The following is a 20,445-nucleotide window of genomic DNA, read 5'->3' on the forward strand; positions in this document are numbered from 1 at the left end:
CAGCTCTCACAGGGAAGCATGTCTTGAAGCCAGCTGTCAACTAGCTGCATTCCTATGGCAGTGAGAAGGTAGCAGTACTCTGAGTCAGGAGGTTCCAAGATTACCACTCTACTGCACCTGGAGATACCCTCCAGGTCTGCATTGTTAACTTGTACTCAGAAGCCTCTGGCAATCGTCTCTGGTGAAGATGTGTGAAACTCACTCTGCAGGCAGTGTGGAACTGTGAGGGACTGAGGGTGGGCTCAACTCTCAGAAGTAAGATGCTTTTGGACAAGGCGTTCAGCTACCATCTCACATATGGAACTTAGTATGTAGCACCTGTCTACCACAAGAATTACTGGGAAATCGTGAATTGAGCTTGGAGGCACTCGTCTTGTATGCCGGGAGATTCCAATTACCTCTCCCAGCACTTCCGTCAAACAGCGAGCCTAGGCCTTTTAGAAGCCAAGGGTACCAGCAGGCTGGATGTGGAGGTACAGGCCATAAGCTCAACTCTCAGAAGTGTGTATGCATGGGAGGCAGATGTCTGCTACACGCTCGTACATGGGATTTGGAACCTAGCTACACTCTGGTTGAGGAAAGCCGTTGGAAATCGCTGTATTCAACTCAGATACACGGGAGTTCAGGCCCAGTGCTCACACATGCTTTTCCCGCAACCTCTCCCAGCCACTAACATTAGGATGTTAGCAGCTACTCCTACAGTCAGGCAGCATGCGGGAGGGTTCTGCCCTGTCCTCAGCTCTCTCAGGGAAGCATGTCTTGAAGCCAGCTAGCTGTCAACTAGCTGCATTCCTATGGCAGTGAGAAGGTAGCAGTATTCTGAGTCAGGAGGTTCCAAGATTACCAGTCGACTGCACCTGGGGATACCCTCCAGGTCTGCATTGTTACCCTGCGTCTCAGAAGCCTCTGGCAAACGTCTCTGCTGAAGACCTGCGAAACTCACTCTGCAGGCAGTGTGGAACTGTGAGGGACTGAGGCTGAGCTCAACTCTCAGAAGTAAGATGGTTTTGGACAAGGCGTTCAGCTACCCTCTCACGTATGGAACTTAGTATGTAGCACCAGTCTACCACAGGAATTACTAGGAAATCGCTGAACTGAGCTTGGAGGCACTAGTCTTGTGTGCCGGGTGATTCCAATTACCTCTCCCAGCACTTCCGTCAAACAGCGAGCCTAGGCCTTTTAGGAGCCAAGGGTACCAGCAGGCTGGATGTGGAGGTACAGGCCATAAGCTCAACTCTCAGAAGTGTGTATGCATGGGAGGCAGATGTCTGCTACACACTCGTACATGGGAGTTGGAACCTAGCTACACTGTGATTGAAGAAGGCCATTGGAAATTGCTGTATTCAACTCAGATACACGGGAGTTCAGGCCCAGTGCTCACACATGCTTTTCCCGCAACCTCTCCCAGCCACTAACATAAGTATGTTAGCAGCTACTCCTACAGTCAGGCAGGATGCGGGAGGGTTCTGCCCTGTCCTCAGCTCTCACAGGGAAGCATGTCTTGAAGCCAGCTGTCAACTAGCTGCATTCCTATGGCAGTGAGAAGGTAGCAGTACTCTGAGTCAGGAGGTTCCAAGATTAGCACTCTACTGCACCTGGAGTTACCCTCCAGGTCTGCATTGTTAACTTGTACTCAGAAGCCTCTGGCAATCGTCTCTGGTGAAGACGTGTGAAACTCACTCTGCAGGCAGTGTGGAACTGTGAGGGACTGAGGGTGGGCTCAACTCTCAGAAGTAAGATGCTTTTGGACAAGGCGTTCAGCTACCATCTCACATATGGAACTTAGTATGTAGCACCTGTCTACCACAAGAATTACTGGGAAATCGTGAATTGAGCTTGGAGGCACTCGACTTGTGTGCCGGGAGATTCCAATTCCCTCTCCCAGCACTTCCGTCAAACAGCGAGCCTAGGCCTTTTAGAAGCCAACGGTACCAGCAGGTTGGATGTGGAGGTACTGGCCATAAGCTCAACTCTCAGAAGTGTGTATGCATGGGAGGCAGATGTCTGCTACCCGCTCGTACATGGGATTTGGAACCTAGCTACACTCTGGTTGAGGAAAGCCGTTGGAAATCGCTTTATTCAACTCAGATAAACGGGACTTCAGGCCCAGTGCTCACACATGCTTTTCCCGCAACCTCTCCCAGCCACTAACATTAGGATGTTAGCAGCTACTCCTACAGTCATGCAGGATGCGGGAGGGTTCTGCCCTGTCCTCAGCTCTCTCAGGGAAGCATGTCTTGAAGCCAGCTAGCTGTCAACTAGCTGCATTCCTATGGCAGTGAGAAGGTAGCAGTATTCTGAGTCAGGAGGTTCCAAGATTACCAGTCGCCTGCACCTGGGGATACCCTCCAGGTCTGCATTGTTACCCTGCGTCTCAGAAGCCTCTGGCAAACGTCTCTGCTGAAGACCTGAGAAACTCACTCTGCAGGCAGTGTGGAACTGTGAGGGACTGAGGCTGAGCTCAACTCTCAGAAGTAAGATGGTTTTGGACAAGGCTTTCAGCTACGCTCTCACGTATGGAACTTAGTATGTAGCACCAGTCTACCACAGGAATTACTAGGAAATCGCTGAACTGAGCTTGGAGGCACTAGTCTTGTGTGCCGGGTGATTCCAATTACCTCTCCCAGCACTTCCGTGAAACAGCGAGCCTAGGCCTTTTAGAAGCCAAGGGTACCAGCAGGCTGGATGTGGAGGTACAGGCCATAAGCTCAACTCTCAGAAGTGTATATGCATGGGAGGCAGATGTCTGCTACCCACTCGGACATGGGAGTTGGAACCTAGCTACACTGTGATTGAAGAAGGCCATTGGAAATCGCTGTATTCAACTCAGATACACGGGAGTCAGTCCCAGTGCTCACACATGCTTTTCCCGCAACCTCTCCCAGCCACTAACATAAGGATGTTAGCAGCTACTCCTACAGTCAGGCAGGATGCGGGAGGGTTCTGCCCTGTCCTCAGCTCTCACAGGGAAGCATGTCTTGAAGCCAGCTGTCAACTAGCTGCATTCCTATGGCAGTGAGAAGGTAGCAGTACTCTGAGTCAGGAGGTTCCAAGATTACCACTCTACTGCACCTGGAGATACCCTCCAGGTCTGCATTGTTAACTTGTACTCAGAAGCCTCTGGCAATCGTCTCTGGTGAAGACGTGTGAAACTCACTCTGCAGGCAGTGTGGAACTGTGAGGGACTGAGGGTGGGCTCAACTCTCAGAAGTAAGATGCTTTTGGACAAGGCGTTCAGCTACCATCTCACATATGGAACTTATTATGTAGCACCTGTCTACCACAAGAATTACTGGGAAATCGTGAATTGAGCTTGGAGGCACTCGTCTTGTGTGCCGGGAGATTCCAATTACCTCTCCCAGCACTTCCGTCAAACAGCGAGCCTAGGCCTTTTAGAAGCCAAGGGTACCAGCAGGCTGGATGTGGAGGTACAGGCCATAAGCTCAACTCTCAGAAGTGTGTATGCATGGGAGGCAGATGTCTGCTACCCGCTCGTACATGGGATTTGGAACCTAGCTACACTGTGATTGAAGAAGGCCATTGGAAATCGCTGTATTCAACTCAGATACACGGGAGTTCAGGCCCAGTGCTCACACATGCTTTTCCCGCAACCTCTCCCAGCCACTAACTTTAGGATGTTAGCAGCTACTCCTACAGTCAGGCAGCATGCGGGAGGGTTCTGCCCTGTCCTCAGCTCTCTCAGGGAAGCATGTCTTGAAGCCAGCTAGCTGTCAACTAGCTGCATTCCTATGGCAGTGAGAAGGTAGCAGTATTCTGAGTCAGGAGGTTCCAAGATTACCAGTCGACTGCACCTGGGGATACCCTCCAGGTCTGCATTGTTACCCTGCGTCTCAGAAGCCTCTGGCAAACGTCTCTGCTGAAGACCTGCGAAACTCACTCGGCAGGCAGTGTGGAACTGTGAGGGACTGAGGGTGAGCTCAACTCTCAGAAGTAAGATGGTTTTGGACAAGGCGTTCAGCTACCCTCTCACGTATGGAACTTAGTATGTAGCACCAGTCTACCACAGGAATTACTAGGAAATCGCTGAACTGAGCTTGGAGGCACTAGTCTTGTGTGCCGGGTGATTCCAATTACCTCTCCCAGCACTTCCGTCAAACAGCGAGCCTAGGCGTTTTAGAAGCCAAGGGTACCAGCAGGCTGGATGTGGAGGTACAGGCCATAAGCTCAACTCTCAGAAGTGTATATGCATGGGAGGCAGATGTCTGCTACCCACTCGGACATGGGAGTTGGAACCTAGCTACACTGTGAATGAAGAAGGCCATTGGAAATCGCTGTATTCAACTCAGATACACGGGAGTTCAGTCCCAGTGCTCACACATGCTTTTCCCGCAACCTCTCCCAGCCACTAACTTTAGGATGTTAGCAGCTACTCCTACAGTCAGGCAGGATGCGGGAGGGTTCTGCCCTGTCCTCAGCTCTCACAGGGAAGCATGTCTTGAAGCCAGCTGTCAACTAGCTGCATTCCTATGGCAGTGAGAAGGTAGCAGTACTCTGAGTCAGGAGGTTCCAAGATTACCACTCTACTGCACCTGGAGATACCCTCCAGGTCTGCATTGTTAACTTGTACTCAGAAGCCTCTGGCAATCGTCTCTGGTGAAGACGAGTGAAACTCACTCTGCAGGCAGTGTGGGACTGTGAGGGACTGAGGGTGGGCTCAACTCTCAGAAGTAAGATGCTTTTGGACAAGGCGTTCAGCTACCATCTCACATATGGAACTTAGTATGTAGCACCTGTCTACCACAAGAATTACTGGGAAATCGTGAATTGAGCTTGGAGGCACTCGTCTTGTGTGCCGGGAGATTCCAATTACCTCTCCCAGCACTTCCGTCAAACAGCGAGCCTAGGCCTTTTAGAAGCCAAGGGTACCAGCAGGCTGGATGTGGAGGTACAGGCCATAAGCTCAACTCTCAGAAGTGTGTATGCATGGGAGGCAGATGTCTGCTACCCGCTCGTACATGGGATTTGGAACCTAGCTACACTCTGGTTGAGGAAAGCCGTTGGAAATCGCTGTATTCAACTCAGATACACGGGAGTTCAGTCCCAGTGCTCACACATGCTTTTCCCGCAACCTCTCCCAGCCACTAACATTAGGATGTTAGCAGCTACTCCTACAGTCAGGCAGCATGCGGGAGGGTTCTGCCCTGTCCTCAGCTCTCTCAGGGAAGCATGTCTTGAAGCCAGCTAGCTGTCAACTAGCTGCATTCCTATGGCAGTGAGAAGGTAGCAGTATTCTGAGTCAGGAGTTTCCAAGATTACCAGTCGACTGCACCTGGGGATACCCTCCAGGTCTGCATTGTTACCCTGCGTCTCAGAAGCCTCTGGCAAACGTCTCTGCTGAAGACCTGCGAAACTCACTCGGCAGGCAGTGTGGAACTGTGAGGGACTGAGGCTGAGCTCAACTCTCAGAAGTAAGATGGTTTTGGACAAGGCGTTCAGCTACCCTCTCACGTATGGAACTTAGTATGTAGCACCTGTCTACCACAGGAATTACTAGGAAATCGCTGAACTGAGCTTGGAGGCACTAGTCTTGTGTGCCGGGTGATTCCAATTACCTCTCCCAGCACTTCCGTCAAACAGCGAGCCTAGGCCTTTTAGAAGCCAAGGGTACCAGCAGGCTGGATGTGGAGGTACAGGCCATAAGCGCAACTCTCAGAAGTGTGTATGCATGGGAGGCAGATGTCTGCTCCCCACTCGGACAAGGGAGTTGGAACCTAGCTACACTGTGATTGAAGAAGGCCATTGGAAATCGCTGTATTCAACTCAGATACACGGGAGTTCAGTCCCTGTGCTCACACATGCTTTTCCCGCAACTTCTCCCAGCCACTAACATAAGGATGTTAGCAGCTACTCCTACAGTCAGGCAGGATGCGGGAGGGTTCTGCCCTGTCCTCAGCTCTCACAGGGAAGCATGTCTTGAAGCCAGCTGTCAACTAGCTGCATTCCTATGGCAGTGAGAAGGTAGCAGTACTCTGAGTCAGGAGGTTCCAAGATTACCACTCTACTGCACCTGGAGATACCCTCCAGGTCTGCATTGTTAACTTGTACTCAGAAGCCTCTGGCAATCGTCTCTGGTGAAGATGTGTGAAACTCACTCTGCAGGCAGTGTGGAACTGTGAGGGACTGAGGGTGGGCTCAACTCTCAGAAGTAAGATGCTTTTGGACAAGGCGTTCAGCTACCATCTCACATATGGAACTTAGTATGTAGCACCTGTCTACCACAAGAATTACTGGGAAATCGTGAATTGAGCTTGGAGGCACTCGTCTTGTATGCCGGGAGATTCCAATTACCTCTCCCAGCACTTCCGTCAAACAGCGAGCCTAGGCCTTTTAGAAGCCAAGGGTACCAGCAGGCTGGATGTGGAGGTACAGGCCATAAGCTCAACTCTCAGAAGTGTGTATGCATGGGAGGCAGATGTCTGCTACACGCTCGTACATGGGATTTGGAACCTAGCTACACTCTGGTTGAGGAAAGCCGTTGGAAATCGCTGTATTCAACTCAGATACACGGGAGTTCAGGCCCAGTGCTCACACATGCTTTTCCCGCAACCTCTCCCAGCCACTAACATTAGGATGTTAGCAGCTACTCCTACAGTCAGGCAGCATGCGGGAGGGTTCTGCCCTGTCCTCAGCTCTCTCAGGGAAGCATGTCTTGAAGCCAGCTAGCTGTCAACTAGCTGCATTCCTATGGCAGTGAGAAGGTAGCAGTATTCTGAGTCAGGAGGTTCCAAGATTACCAGTCGACTGCACCTGGGGATACCCTCCAGGTCTGCATTGTTACCCTGCGTCTCAGAAGCCTCTGGCAAACGTCTCTGCTGAAGACCTGCGAAACTCACTCTGCAGGCAGTGTGGAACTGTGAGGGACTGAGGCTGAGCTCAACTCTCAGAAGTAAGATGGTTTTGGACAAGGCGTTCAGCTACCCTCTCACGTATGGAACTTAGTATGTAGCACCAGTCTACCACAGGAATTACTAGGAAATCGCTGAACTGAGCTTGGAGGCACTAGTCTTGTGTGCCGGGTGATTCCAATTACCTCTCCCAGCACTTCCGTCAAACAGCGAGCCTAGGCCTTTTAGGAGCCAAGGGTACCAGCAGGCTGGATGTGGAGGTACAGGCCATAAGCTCAACTCTCAGAAGTGTGTATGCATGGGAGGCAGATGTCTGCTACACACTCGTACATGGGAGTTGGAACCTAGCTACACTGTGATTGAAGAAGGCCATTGGAAATTGCTGTATTCAACTCAGATACACGGGAGTTCAGGCCCAGTGCTCACACATGCTTTTCCCGCAACCTCTCCCAGCCACTAACATAAGTATGTTAGCAGCTACTCCTACAGTCAGGCAGGATGCGGGAGGGTTCTGCCCTGTCCTCAGCTCTCACAGGGAAGCATGTCTTGAAGCCAGCTGTCAACTAGCTGCATTCCTATGGCAGTGAGAAGGTAGCAGTACTCTGAGTCAGGAGGTTCCAAGATTAGCACTCTACTGCACCTGGAGTTACCCTCCAGGTCTGCATTGTTAACTTGTACTCAGAAGCCTCTGGCAATCGTCTCTGGTGAAGACGTGTGAAACTCACTCTGCAGGCAGTGTGGAACTGTGAGGGACTGAGGGTGGGCTCAACTCTCAGAAGTAAGATGCTTTTGGACAAGGCGTTCAGCTACCATCTCACATATGGAACTTAGTATGTAGCACCTGTCTACCACAAGAATTACTGGGAAATCGTGAATTGAGCTTGGAGGCACTCGACTTGTGTGCCGGGAGATTCCAATTCCCTCTCCCAGCACTTCCGTCAAACAGCGAGCCTAGGCCTTTTAGAAGCCAAGGGTACCAGCAGGTTGGATGTGGAGGTACTGGCCATAAGCTCAACTCTCAGAAGTGTGTATGCATGGGAGGCAGATGTCTGCTACCCGCTCGTACATGGGATTTGGAACCTAGCTACACTCTGGTTGAGGAAAGCCGTTGGAAATCGCTTTATTCAACTCAGATAAACGGGACTTCAGGCCCAGTGCTCACACATGCTTTTCCCGCAACCTCTCCCAGCCACTAACATTAGGATGTTAGCAGCTACTCCTACAGTCATGCAGGATGCGGGAGGGTTCTGCCCTGTCCTCAGCTCTCTCAGGGAAGCATGTCTTGAAGCCAGCTAGCTGTCAACTAGCTGCATTCCTATGGCAGTGAGAAGGTAGCAGTATTCTGAGTCAGGAGGTTCCAAGATTACCAGTCGCCTGCACCTGGGGATACCCTCCAGGTCTGCATTGTTACCCTGCGTCTCAGAAGCCTCTGGCAAACGTCTCTGCTGAAGACCTGAGAAACTCACTCTGCAGGCAGTGTGGAACTGTGAGGGACTGAGGCTGAGCTCAACTCTCAGAAGTAAGATGGTTTTGGACAAGGCTTTCAGCTACGCTCTCACGTATGGAACTTAGTATGTAGCACCAGTCTACCACAGGAATTACTAGGAAATCGCTGAACTGAGCTTGGAGGCACTAGTCTTGTGTGCCGGGTGATTCCAATTACCTCTCCCAGCACTTCCGTGAAACAGCGAGCCTAGGCCTTTTAGAAGCCAAGGGTACCAGCAGGCTGGATGTGGAGGTACAGGCCATAAGCTCAACTCTCAGAAGTGTATATGCATGGGAGGCAGATGTCTGCTACCCACTCGGACATGGGAGTTGGAACCTAGCTACACTGTGATTGAAGAAGGCCATTGGAAATCGCTGTATTCAACTCAGATACACGGGAGTCAGTCCCAGTGCTCACACATGCTTTTCCCGCAACCTCTCCCAGCCACTAACATAAGGATGTTAGCAGCTACTCCTACAGTCAGGCAGGATGCGGGAGGGTTCTGCCCTGTCCTCAGCTCTCACAGGGAAGCATGTCTTGAAGCCAGCTGTCAACTAGCTGCATTCCTATGGCAGTGAGAAGGTAGCAGTACTCTGAGTCAGGAGGTTCCAAGATTACCACTCTACTGCACCTGGAGATACCCTCCAGGTCTGCATTGTTAACTTGTACTCAGAAGCCTCTGGCAATCGTCTCTGGTGAAGACGTGTGAAACTCACTCTGCAGGCAGTGTGGAACTGTGAGGGACTGAGGGTGGGCTCAACTCTCAGAAGTAAGATGCTTTTGGACAAGGCGTTCAGCTACCATCTCACATATGGAACTTATTATGTAGCACCTGTCTACCACAAGAATTACTGGGAAATCGTGAATTGAGCTTGGAGGCACTCGTCTTGTGTGCCGGGAGATTCCAATTACCTCTCCCAGCACTTCCGTCAAACAGCGAGCCTAGGCCTTTTAGAAGCCAAGGGTACCAGCAGGCTGGATGTGGAGGTACAGGCCATAAGCTCAACTCTCAGAAGTGTGTATGCATGGGAGGCAGATGTCTGCTACCCGCTCGTACATGGGATTTGGAACCTAGCTACACTGTGATTGAAGAAGGCCATTGGAAATCGCTGTATTCAACTCAGATACACGGGAGTTCAGGCCCAGTGCTCACACATGCTTTTCCCGCAACCTCTCCCAGCCACTAACTTTAGGATGTTAGCAGCTACTCCTACAGTCAGGCAGCATGCGGGAGGGTTCTGCCCTGTCCTCAGCTCTCTCAGGGAAGCATGTCTTGAAGCCAGCTAGCTGTCAACTAGCTGCATTCCTATGGCAGTGAGAAGGTAGCAGTATTCTGAGTCAGGAGGTTCCAAGATTACCAGTCGACTGCACCTGGGGATACCCTCCAGGTCTGCATTGTTACCCTGCGTCTCAGAAGCCTCTGGCAAACGTCTCTGCTGAAGACCTGCGAAACTCACTCGGCAGGCAGTGTGGAACTGTGAGGGACTGAGGGTGAGCTCAACTCTCAGAAGTAAGATGGTTTTGGACAAGGCGTTCAGCTACCCTCTCACGTATGGAACTTAGTATGTAGCACCAGTCTACCACAGGAATTACTAGGAAATCGCTGAACTGAGCTTGGAGGCACTAGTCTTGTGTGCCGGGTGATTCCAATTACCTCTCCCAGCACTTCCGTCAAACAGCGAGCCTAGGCGTTTTAGAAGCCAAGGGTACCAGCAGGCTGGATGTGGAGGTACAGGCCATAAGCTCAACTCTCAGAAGTGTATATGCATGGGAGGCAGATGTCTGCTACCCACTCGGACATGGGAGTTGGAACCTAGCTACACTGTGAATGAAGAAGGCCATTGGAAATCGCTGTATTCAACTCAGATACACGGGAGTTCAGTCCCAGTGCTCACACATGCTTTTCCCGCAACCTCTCCCAGCCACTAACTTTAGGATGTTAGCAGCTACTCCTACAGTCAGGCAGGATGCGGGAGGGTTCTGCCCTGTCCTCAGCTCTCACAGGGAAGCATGTCTTGAAGCCAGCTGTCAACTAGCTGCATTCCTATGGCAGTGAGAAGGTAGCAGTACTCTGAGTCAGGAGGTTCCAAGATTACCACTCTACTGCACCTGGAGATACCCTCCAGGTCTGCATTGTTAACTTGTACTCAGAAGCCTCTGGCAATCGTCTCTGGTGAAGACGAGTGAAACTCACTCTGCAGGCAGTGTGGGACTGTGAGGGACTGAGGGTGGGCTCAACTCTCAGAAGTAAGATGCTTTTGGACAAGGCGTTCAGCTACCATCTCACATATGGAACTTAGTATGTAGCACCTGTCTACCACAAGAATTACTGGGAAATCGTGAATTGAGCTTGGAGGCACTCGTCTTGTGTGCCGGGAGATTCCATTTACCTCTCCCAGCACTTCCGTCAAACAGCGAGCCTAGGCCTTTTAGAAGCCAAGGGTACCAGCAGGCTGGATGTGGAGGTACAGGCCATAAGCTACACTCTCTGAAGTGTGTATGCATGGGAGGCAGATGTCTGCTACCCGCTCGTACATGGGATTTGGAACCTAGCTACACTCTGGTTGAGGAAAGTCGTTGGAAATCGCTGTATTCAACTCAGATACACGGGAGTTCAGGCCCAGTGCTCACACATGCTTTTCCCGCAACCTCTCCCAGCCACTAACATTAGGATGTTAGCAGCTACTCCTACAGTCAGGCAGCATGCGGGAGGGTTCTGCCCTGTCCTCAGCTCTCTCAGGGAAGCATGTCTTGAAGCCAGCTAGCTGTCAACTAGCTGCATTCCTATGGCAGTGAGAAGGTAGCAGTATTCTGAGTCAGGAGGTTCCAAGATTACCAGTCGCCTGCACCTGGGGATACCCTCCAGGTCTGCATTGTTACCCTGCGTCTCAGAAGCCTCTGGCAAACGTCTCTGCTGAAGACCTGAGAAACTCACTCTGCAGGCAGTGTGGAACTGTGAGGGACTGAGGCTGAGCTCAACTCTCAGAAGTAAGATGGTTTTGGACAAGGCTTTCAGCTACGCTCTCACGTATGGAACTTAGTATGTAGCACCAGTCTACCACAGGAATTACTAGGAAATCGCTGAACTGAGCTTGGAGGCACTAGTCTTGTGTGCCGGGTGATTCCAATTACCTCTCCCAGCACTTCCGTGAAACAGCGAGCCTAGGCCTTTTAGAAGCCAAGGGTACCAGCAGGCTGGATGTGGAGGTACAGGCCATAAGCTCAACTCTCAGAAGTGTATATGCATGGGAGGCAGATGTCTGCTACCCACTCGGACATGGGAGTTGGAACCTAGCTACACTGTGATTGAAGAAGGCCATTGGAAATCGCTGTATTCAACTCAGATACACGGGAGTCAGTCCCAGTGCTCACACATGCTTTTCCCGCAACCTCTCCCAGCCACTAACATAAGGATGTTAGCAGCTACTCCTACAGTCAGGCAGGATGCGGGAGGGTTCTGCCCTGTCCTCAGCTCTCACAGGGAAGCATGTCTTGAAGCCAGCTGTCAACTAGCTGCATTCCTATGGCAGTGAGAAGGTAGCAGTACTCTGAGTCAGGAGGTTCCAAGATTACCACTCTACTGCACCTGGAGATACCCTCCAGGTCTGCATTGTTAACTTGTACTCAGAAGCCTCTGGCAATCGTCTCTGGTGAAGACGTGTGAAACTCACTCTGCAGGCAGTGTGGAACTGTGAGGGACTGAGGGTGGGCTCAACTCTCAGAAGTAAGATGCTTTTGGACAAGGCGTTCAGCTACCATCTCACATATGGAACTTATTATGTAGCACCTGTCTACCACAAGAATTACTGGGAAATCGTGAATTGAGCTTGGAGGCACTCGTCTTGTGTGCCGGGAGATTCCAATTACCTCTCCCAGCACTTCCGTCAAACAGCGAGCCTAGGCCTTTTAGAAGCCAAGGGTACCAGCAGGCTGGATGTGGAGGTACAGGCCATAAGCTCAACTCTCAGAAGTGTGTATGCATGGGAGGCAGATGTCTGCTACCCGCTCGTACATGGGATTTGGAACCTAGCTACACTGTGATTGAAGAAGGCCATTGGAAATCGCTGTATTCAACTCAGATACACGGGAGTTCAGGCCCAGTGCTCACACATGCTTTTCCCGCAACCTCTCCCAGCCACTAACTTTAGGATGTTAGCAGCTACTCCTACAGTCAGGCAGCATGCGGGAGGGTTCTGCCCTGTCCTCAGCTCTCTCAGGGAAGCATGTCTTGAAGCCAGCTAGCTGTCAACTAGCTGCATTCCTATGGCAGTGAGAAGGTAGCAGTATTCTGAGTCAGGAGGTTCCAAGATTACCAGTCGACTGCACCTGGGGATACCCTCCAGGTCTGCATTGTTACCCTGCGTCTCAGAAGCCTCTGGCAAACGTCTCTGCTGAAGACCTGCGAAACTCACTCGGCAGGCAGTGTGGAACTGTGAGGGACTGAGGGTGAGCTCAACTCTCAGAAGTAAGATGGTTTTGGACAAGGCGTTCAGCTACCCTCTCACGTATGGAACTTAGTATGTAGCACCAGTCTACCACAGGAATTACTAGGAAATCGCTGAACTGAGCTTGGAGGCACTAGTCTTGTGTGCCGGGTGATTCCAATTACCTCTCCCAGCACTTCCGTCAAACAGCGAGCCTAGGCGTTTTAGAAGCCAAGGGTACCAGCAGGCTGGATGTGGAGGTACAGGCCATAAGCTCAACTCTCAGAAGTGTATATGCATGGGAGGCAGATGTCTGCTACCCACTCGGACATGGGAGTTGGAACCTAGCTACACTGTGAATGAAGAAGGCCATTGGAAATCGCTGTATTCAACTCAGATACACGGGAGTTCAGTCCCAGTGCTCACACATGCTTTTCCCGCAACCTCTCCCAGCCACTAACTTTAGGATGTTAGCAGCTACTCCTACAGTCAGGCAGGATGCGGGAGGGTTCTGCCCTGTCCTCAGCTCTCACAGGGAAGCATGTCTTGAAGCCAGCTGTCAACTAGCTGCATTCCTATGGCAGTGAGAAGGTAGCAGTACTCTGAGTCAGGAGGTTCCAAGATTACCACTCTACTGCACCTGGAGATACCCTCCAGGTCTGCATTGTTAACTTGTACTCAGAAGCCTCTGGCAATCGTCTCTGGTGAAGACGAGTGAAACTCACTCTGCAGGCAGTGTGGGACTGTGAGGGACTGAGGGTGGGCTCAACTCTCAGAAGTAAGATGCTTTTGGACAAGGCGTTCAGCTACCATCTCACATATGGAACTTAGTATGTAGCACCTGTCTACCACAAGAATTACTGGGAAATCGTGAATTGAGCTTGGAGGCACTCGTCTTGTGTGCCGGGAGATTCCAATTACCTCTCCCAGCACTTCCGTCAAACAGCGAGCCTAGGCCTTTTAGAAGCCAAGGGTACCAGCAGGCTGGATGTGGAGGTACAGGCCATAAGCTCAACTCTCAGAAGTGTGTATGCATGGGAGGCAGATGTCTGCTACCCGCTCGTACATGGGATTTGGAACCTAGCTACACTCTGGTTGAGGAAAGCCGTTGGAAATCGCTGTATTCAACTCAGATACACGGGAGTTCAGTCCCAGTGCTCACACATGCTTTTCCCGCAACCTCTCCCAGCCACTAACATTAGGATGTTAGCAGCTACTCCTACAGTCAGGCAGCATGCGGGAGGGTTCTGCCCTGTCCTCAGCTCTCTCAGGGAAGCATGTCTTGAAGCCAGCTAGCTGTCAACTAGCTGCATTCCTATGGCAGTGAGAAGGTAGCAGTATTCTGAGTCAGGAGTTTCCAAGATTACCAGTCGACTGCACCTGGGGATACCCTCCAGGTCTGCATTGTTACCCTGCGTCTCAGAAGCCTCTGGCAAACGTCTCTGCTGAAGACCTGCGAAACTCACTCGGCAGGCAGTGTGGAACTGTGAGGGACTGAGGCTGAGCTCAACTCTCAGAAGTAAGATGGTTTTGGACAAGGCGTTCAGCTACCCTCTCACGTATGGAACTTAGTATGTAGCACCTGTCTACCACAGGAATTACTAGGAAATCGCTGAACTGAGCTTGGAGGCACTAGTCTTGTGTGCCGGGTGATTCCAATTACCTCTCCCAGCACTTCCGTCAAACAGCGAGCCTAGGCCTTTTAGAAGCCAAGGGTACCAGCAGGCTGGATGTGGAGGTACAGGCCATAAGCGCAACTCTCAGAAGTGTGTATGCATGGGAGGCAGATGTCTGCTCCCCACTCGGACAAGGGAGTTGGAACCTAGCTACACTGTGATTGAAGAAGGCCATTGGAAATCGCTGTATTCAACTCAGATACACGGGAGTTCAGTCCCTGTGCTCACACATGCTTTTCCCGCAACTTCTCCCAGCCACTAACATAAGGATGTTAGCAGCTACTCCTACAGTCAGGCAGGATGCGGGAGGGTTCTGCCCTGTCCTCAGCTCTCACAGGGAAGCATGTCTTGAAGCCAGCTGTCAACTAGCTGCATTCCTATGGCAGTGAGAAGGTAGCAGTACTCTGAGTCAGGAGGTTCCAAGATTACCACTCTACTGCACCTGGAGATACCCTCCAGGTCTGCATTGTTAACTTGTACTCAGAAGCCTCTGGCAATCGTCTCTGGTGAAGATGTGTGAAACTCACTCTGCAGGCAGTGTGGAACTGTGAGGGACTGAGGGTGGGCTCAACTCTCAGAAGTAAGATGCTTTTGGACAAGGCGTTCAGCTACCATCTCACATATGGAACTTAGTATGTAGCACCTGTCTACCACAAGAATTACTGGGAAATCGTGAATTGAGCTTGGAGGCACTCGTCTTGTATGCCGGGAGATTCCAATTACCTCTCCCAGCACTTCCGTCAAACAGCGAGCCTAGGCCTTTTAGAAGCCAAGGGTACCAGCAGGCTGGATGTGGAGGTACAGGCCATAAGCTCAACTCTCAGAAGTGTGTATGCATGGGAGGCAGATGTCTGCTACACGCTCGTACATGGGATTTGGAACCTAGCTACACTCTGGTTGAGGAAAGCCGTTGGAAATCGCTGTATTCAACTCAGATACACGGGAGTTCAGGCCCAGTGCTCACACATGCTTTTCCCGCAACCTCTCCCAGCCACTAACATTAGGATGTTAGCAGCTACTCCTACAGTCAGGCAGCATGCGGGAGGGTTCTGCCCTGTCCTCAGCTCTCTCAGGGAAGCATGTCTTGAAGCCAGCTAGCTGTCAACTAGCTGCATTCCTATGGCAGTGAGAAGGTAGCAGTATTCTGAGTCAGGAGGTTCCAAGATTACCAGTCGACTGCACCTGGGGATACCCTCCAGGTCTGCATTGTTACCCTGCGTCTCAGAAGCCTCTGGCAAACGTCTCTGCTGAAGACCTGCGAAACTCACTCTGCAGGCAGTGTGGAACTGTGAGGGACTGAGGCTGAGCTCAACTCTCAGAAGTAAGATGGTTTTGGACAAGGCGTTCAGCTACCCTCTCACGTATGGAACTTAGTATGTAGCACCAGTCTACCACAGGAATTACTAGGAAATCGCTGAACTGAGCTTGGAGGCACTAGTCTTGTGTGCCGGGTGATTCCAATTACCTCTCCCAGCACTTCCGTCAAACAGCGAGCCTAGGCCTTTTAGGAGCCAAGGGTACCAGCAGGCTGGATGTGGAGGTACAGGCCATAAGCTCAACTCTCAGAAGTGTGTATGCATGGGAGGCAGATGTCTGCTACACACTCGTACATGGGAGTTGGAACCTAGCTACACTGTGATTGAAGAAGGCCATTGGAAATTGCTGTATTCAACTCAGATACACGGGAGTTCAGGCCCAGTGCTCACACATGCTTTTCCCGCAACCTCTCCCAGCCACTAACATAAGTATGTTAGCAGCTACTCCTACAGTCAGGCAGGATGCGGGAGGGTTCTGCCCTGTCCTCAGCTCTCACAGGGAAGCATGTCTTGAAGCCAGCTGTCAACTAGCTGCATTCCTATGGCAGTGAGAAGGTAGCAGTACTCTGAGTCAGGAGGTTCCAAGATTAGCACTCTACTGCACCTGGAGTTACCCTCCAGGTCTGCATTGTTAACTTGTACTCAGAAGCCTCTGGCAATCGTCTCTGGTGAAGACGTGTGAAACTCACTCTGCAGGCAGTGTGGAACTGTGAGGGACTGAGGGTGGGCTCAACTCTCAGAAGTAAGATGCTTTTGGACAAGGCGTTCAGCTACCATCTCACATATGGAACTTAGTATGTAGCACCTGTCTACCACAAGAATTACTGGGAAATCGTGAATTGAGCTTGGAGGCACTCGACTTGTGTGCCGGGAGATTCCAATTCCCTCTCCCAGCACTTCCGTCAAACAGCGAGCCTAGGCCTTTTAGAAGCCAAGGGTACCAGCAGGTTGGATGTGGAGGTACTGGCCATAAGCTCAACTCTCAGAAGTGTGTATGCATGGGAGGCAGATGTCTGCTACCCGCTCGTACATGGGATTTGGAACCTAGCTACACTCTGGTTGAGGAAAGCCGTTGGAAATCGCTTTATTCAACTCAGATAAACGGGACTTCAGGCCCAGTGCTCACACATGCTTTTCCCGCAACCTCTCCCAGCCACTAACATTAGGATGTTAGCAGCTACTCCTACAGTCATGCAGGATGCGGGAGGGTTCTGCCCTGTCCTCAGCTCTCTCAGGGAAGCATGTCTTGAAGCCAGCTAGCTGTCAACTAGCTGCATTCCTATGGCAGTGAGAAGGTAGCAGTATTCTGAGTCAGGAGGTTCCAAGATTACCAGTCGCCTGCACCTGGGGATACCCTCCAGGTCTGCATTGTTACCCTGCGTCTCAGAAGCCTCTGGCAAACGTCTCTGCTGAAGACCTGAGAAACTCACTCTGCAGGCAGTGTGGAACTGTGAGGGACTGAGGCTGAGCTCAACTCTCAGAAGTAAGATGGTTTTGGACAAGGCTTTCAGCTACGCTCTCACGTATGGAACTTAGTATGTAGCACCAGTCTACCACAGGAATTACTAGGAAATCGCTGAACTGAGCTTGGAGGCACTAGTCTTGTGTGCCGGGTGATTCCAATTACCTCTCCCAGCACTTCCGTGAAACAGCGAGCCTAGGCCTTTTAGAAGCCAAGGGTACCAGCAGGCTGGATGTGGAGGTACAGGCCATAAGCTCAACTCTCAGAAGTGTATATGCATGGGAGGCAGATGTCTGCTACCCACTCGGACATGGGAGTTGGAACCTAGCTACACTGTGATTGAAGAAGGCCATTGGAAATCGCTGTATTCAACTCAGATACACGGGAGTCAGTCCCAGTGCTCACACATGCTTTTCCCGCAACCTCTCCCAGCCACTAACATAAGGATGTTAGCAGCTACTCCTACAGTCAGGCAGGATGCGGGAGGGTTCTGCCCTGTCCTCAGCTCTCACAGGGAAGCATGTCTTGAAGCCAGCTGTCAACTAGCTGCATTCCTATGGCAGTGAGAAGGTAGCAGTACTCTGAGTCAGGAGGTTCCAAGATTACCACTCTACTGCACCTGGAGATACCCTCCAGGTCTGCATTGTTAACTTGTACTCAGAAGCCTCTGGCAATCGTCTCTGGTGAAGACGTGTGAAACTCACTCTGCAGGCAGTGTGGAACTGTGAGGGACTGAGGGTGGGCTCAACTCTCAGAAGTAAGATGCTTTTGGACAAGGCGTTCAGCTACCATCTCACATATGGAACTTATTATGTAGCACCTGTCTACCACAAGAATTACTGGGAAATCGTGAATTGAGCTTGGAGGCACTCGTCTTGTGTGCCGGGAGATTCCAATTACCTCTCCCAGCACTTCCGTCAAACAGCGAGCCTAGGCCTTTTAGAAGCCAAGGGTACCAGCAGGCTGGATGTGGAGGTACAGGCCATAAGCTCAACTCTCAGAAGTGTGTATGCATGGGAGGCAGATGTCTGCTACCCGCTCGTACATGGGATTTGGAACCTAGCTACACTGTGATTGAAGAAGGCCATTGGAAATCGCTGTATTCAACTCAGATACACGGGAGTTCAGGCCCAGTGCTCACACATGCTTTTCCCGCAACCTCTCCCAGCCACTAACTTTAGGATGTTAGCAGCTACTCCTACAGTCAGGCAGCATGCGGGAGGGTTCTGCCCTGTCCTCAGCTCTCTCAGGGAAGCATGTCTTGAAGCCAGCTAGCTGTCAACTAGCTGCATTCCTATGGCAGTGAGAAGGTAGCAGTATTCTGAGTCAGGAGGTTCCAAGATTACCAGTCGACTGCACCTGGGGATACCCTCCAGGTCTGCATTGTTACCCTGCGTCTCAGAAGCCTCTGGCAAACGTCTCTGCTGAAGACCTGCGAAACTCACTCGGCAGGCAGTGTGGAACTGTGAGGGACTGAGGGTGAGCTCAACTCTCAGAAGTAAGATGGTTTTGGACAAGGCGTTCAGCTACCCTCTCACGTATGGAACTTAGTATGTAGCACCAGTCTACCACAGGAATTACTAGGAAATCGCTGAACTGAGCTTGGAGGCACTAGTCTTGTGTGCCGGGTGATTCCAATTACCTCTCCCAGCACTTCCGTCAAACAGCGAGCCTAGGCGTTTTAGAAGCCAAGGGTACCAGCAGGCTGGATGTGGAGGTACAGGCCATAAGCTCAACTCTCAGAAGTGTATATGCATGGGAGGCAGATGTCTGCTACCCACTCGGACATGGGAGTTGGAACCTAGCTACACTGTGAATGAAGAAGGCCATTGGAAATCGCTGTATTCAACTCAGATACACGGGAGTTCAGTCCCAGTGCTCACACATGCTTTTCCCGCAACCTCTCCCAGCCACTAACTTTAGGATGTTAGCAGCTACTCCTACAGTCAGGCAGGATGCGGGAGGGTTCTGCCCTGTCCTCAGCTCTCACAGGGAAGCATGTCTTGAAGCCAGCTGTCAACTAGCTGCATTCCTATGGCAGTGAGAAGGTAGCAGTACTCTGAGTCAGGAGGTTCCAAGATTACCACTCTACTGCACCTGGAGATACCCTCCAGGTCTGCATTGTTAACTTGTACTCAGAAGCCTCTGGCAATCGTCTCTGGTGAAGACGAGTGAAACTCACTCTGCAGGCAGTGTGGGACTGTGAGGGACTGAGGGTGGGCTCAACTCTCAGAAGTAAGATGCTTTTGGACAAGGCGTTCAGCTACCATCTCACATATGGAACTTAGTATGTAGCACCTGTCTACCACAAGAATTACTGGGAAATCGTGAATTGAGCTTGGAGGCACTCGTCTTGTGTGCCGGGAGATTCCATTTACCTCTCCCAGCACTTCCGTCAAACAGCGAGCCTAGGCCTTTTAGAAGCCAAGGGTACCAGCAGGCTGGATGTGGAGGTACAGGCCATAAGCTACACTCTCTGAAGTGTGTATGCATGGGAGGCAGATGTCTGCTACCCGCTCGTACATGGGATTTGGAACCTAGCTACACTCTGGTTGAGGAAAGTCGTTGGAAATCGCTGTATTCAACTCAGATACACGGGAGTTCAGGCCCAGTGCTCACACATGCTTTTCCCGCAACCTCTCCCAGCCACTAACATTAGGATGTTAGCAGCTACTCCTACAGTCAGGCAGCATGCGGGAGGGTTCTGCCCTGTCCTCAGCTCTCACAGGGAAGCATGTCTTGAAGCCAGCTGTCAACTAGCTGCATTCCTATGGCAGTGAGAAGGTAGCAGTATTCTGAGTCAGGAGGTTCCAAGATTACCAGTCTACTGCACCTGGGGATACCCTCCAGGTCTGCATTGTTACCCTGCGTCTCAGAAGCCTCTGGCAAACGTCTCTGCTGAAGACCTGCGAAACTCACTCGGCAAGCAGTGTGGAACTGTGAGGGACTGAGGCTGAGCTCAACTCTCAGAAGTAAGATTGTTTTCGACAAGGCGTTCAGCTACCCTCTCACGTATGGAACTTAGTATGTAGCACCAGTCTACCACAGGAATTACTAGGAAATCGCTGAACTGAGCTTGGAGGCACTAGTCTTGTGTGCCGGGTGATTCCAATTACCTCTCCCAGCACTTCCGTCAAACAGCGAGCCTAGGCCTTTTAGAAGCCAAGGGTACCAGCAGGCTGGATGTGGAGGTACAGGCCATAAGCTCAACTCTC

This window comes from Canis lupus, chromosome 25 (genome assembly GCF_048164855.1).
Source record: "Canis lupus baileyi chromosome 25, mCanLup2.hap1, whole genome shotgun sequence".
Lineage (NCBI taxonomy): Eukaryota > Metazoa > Chordata > Mammalia > Carnivora > Canidae > Canis > Canis lupus.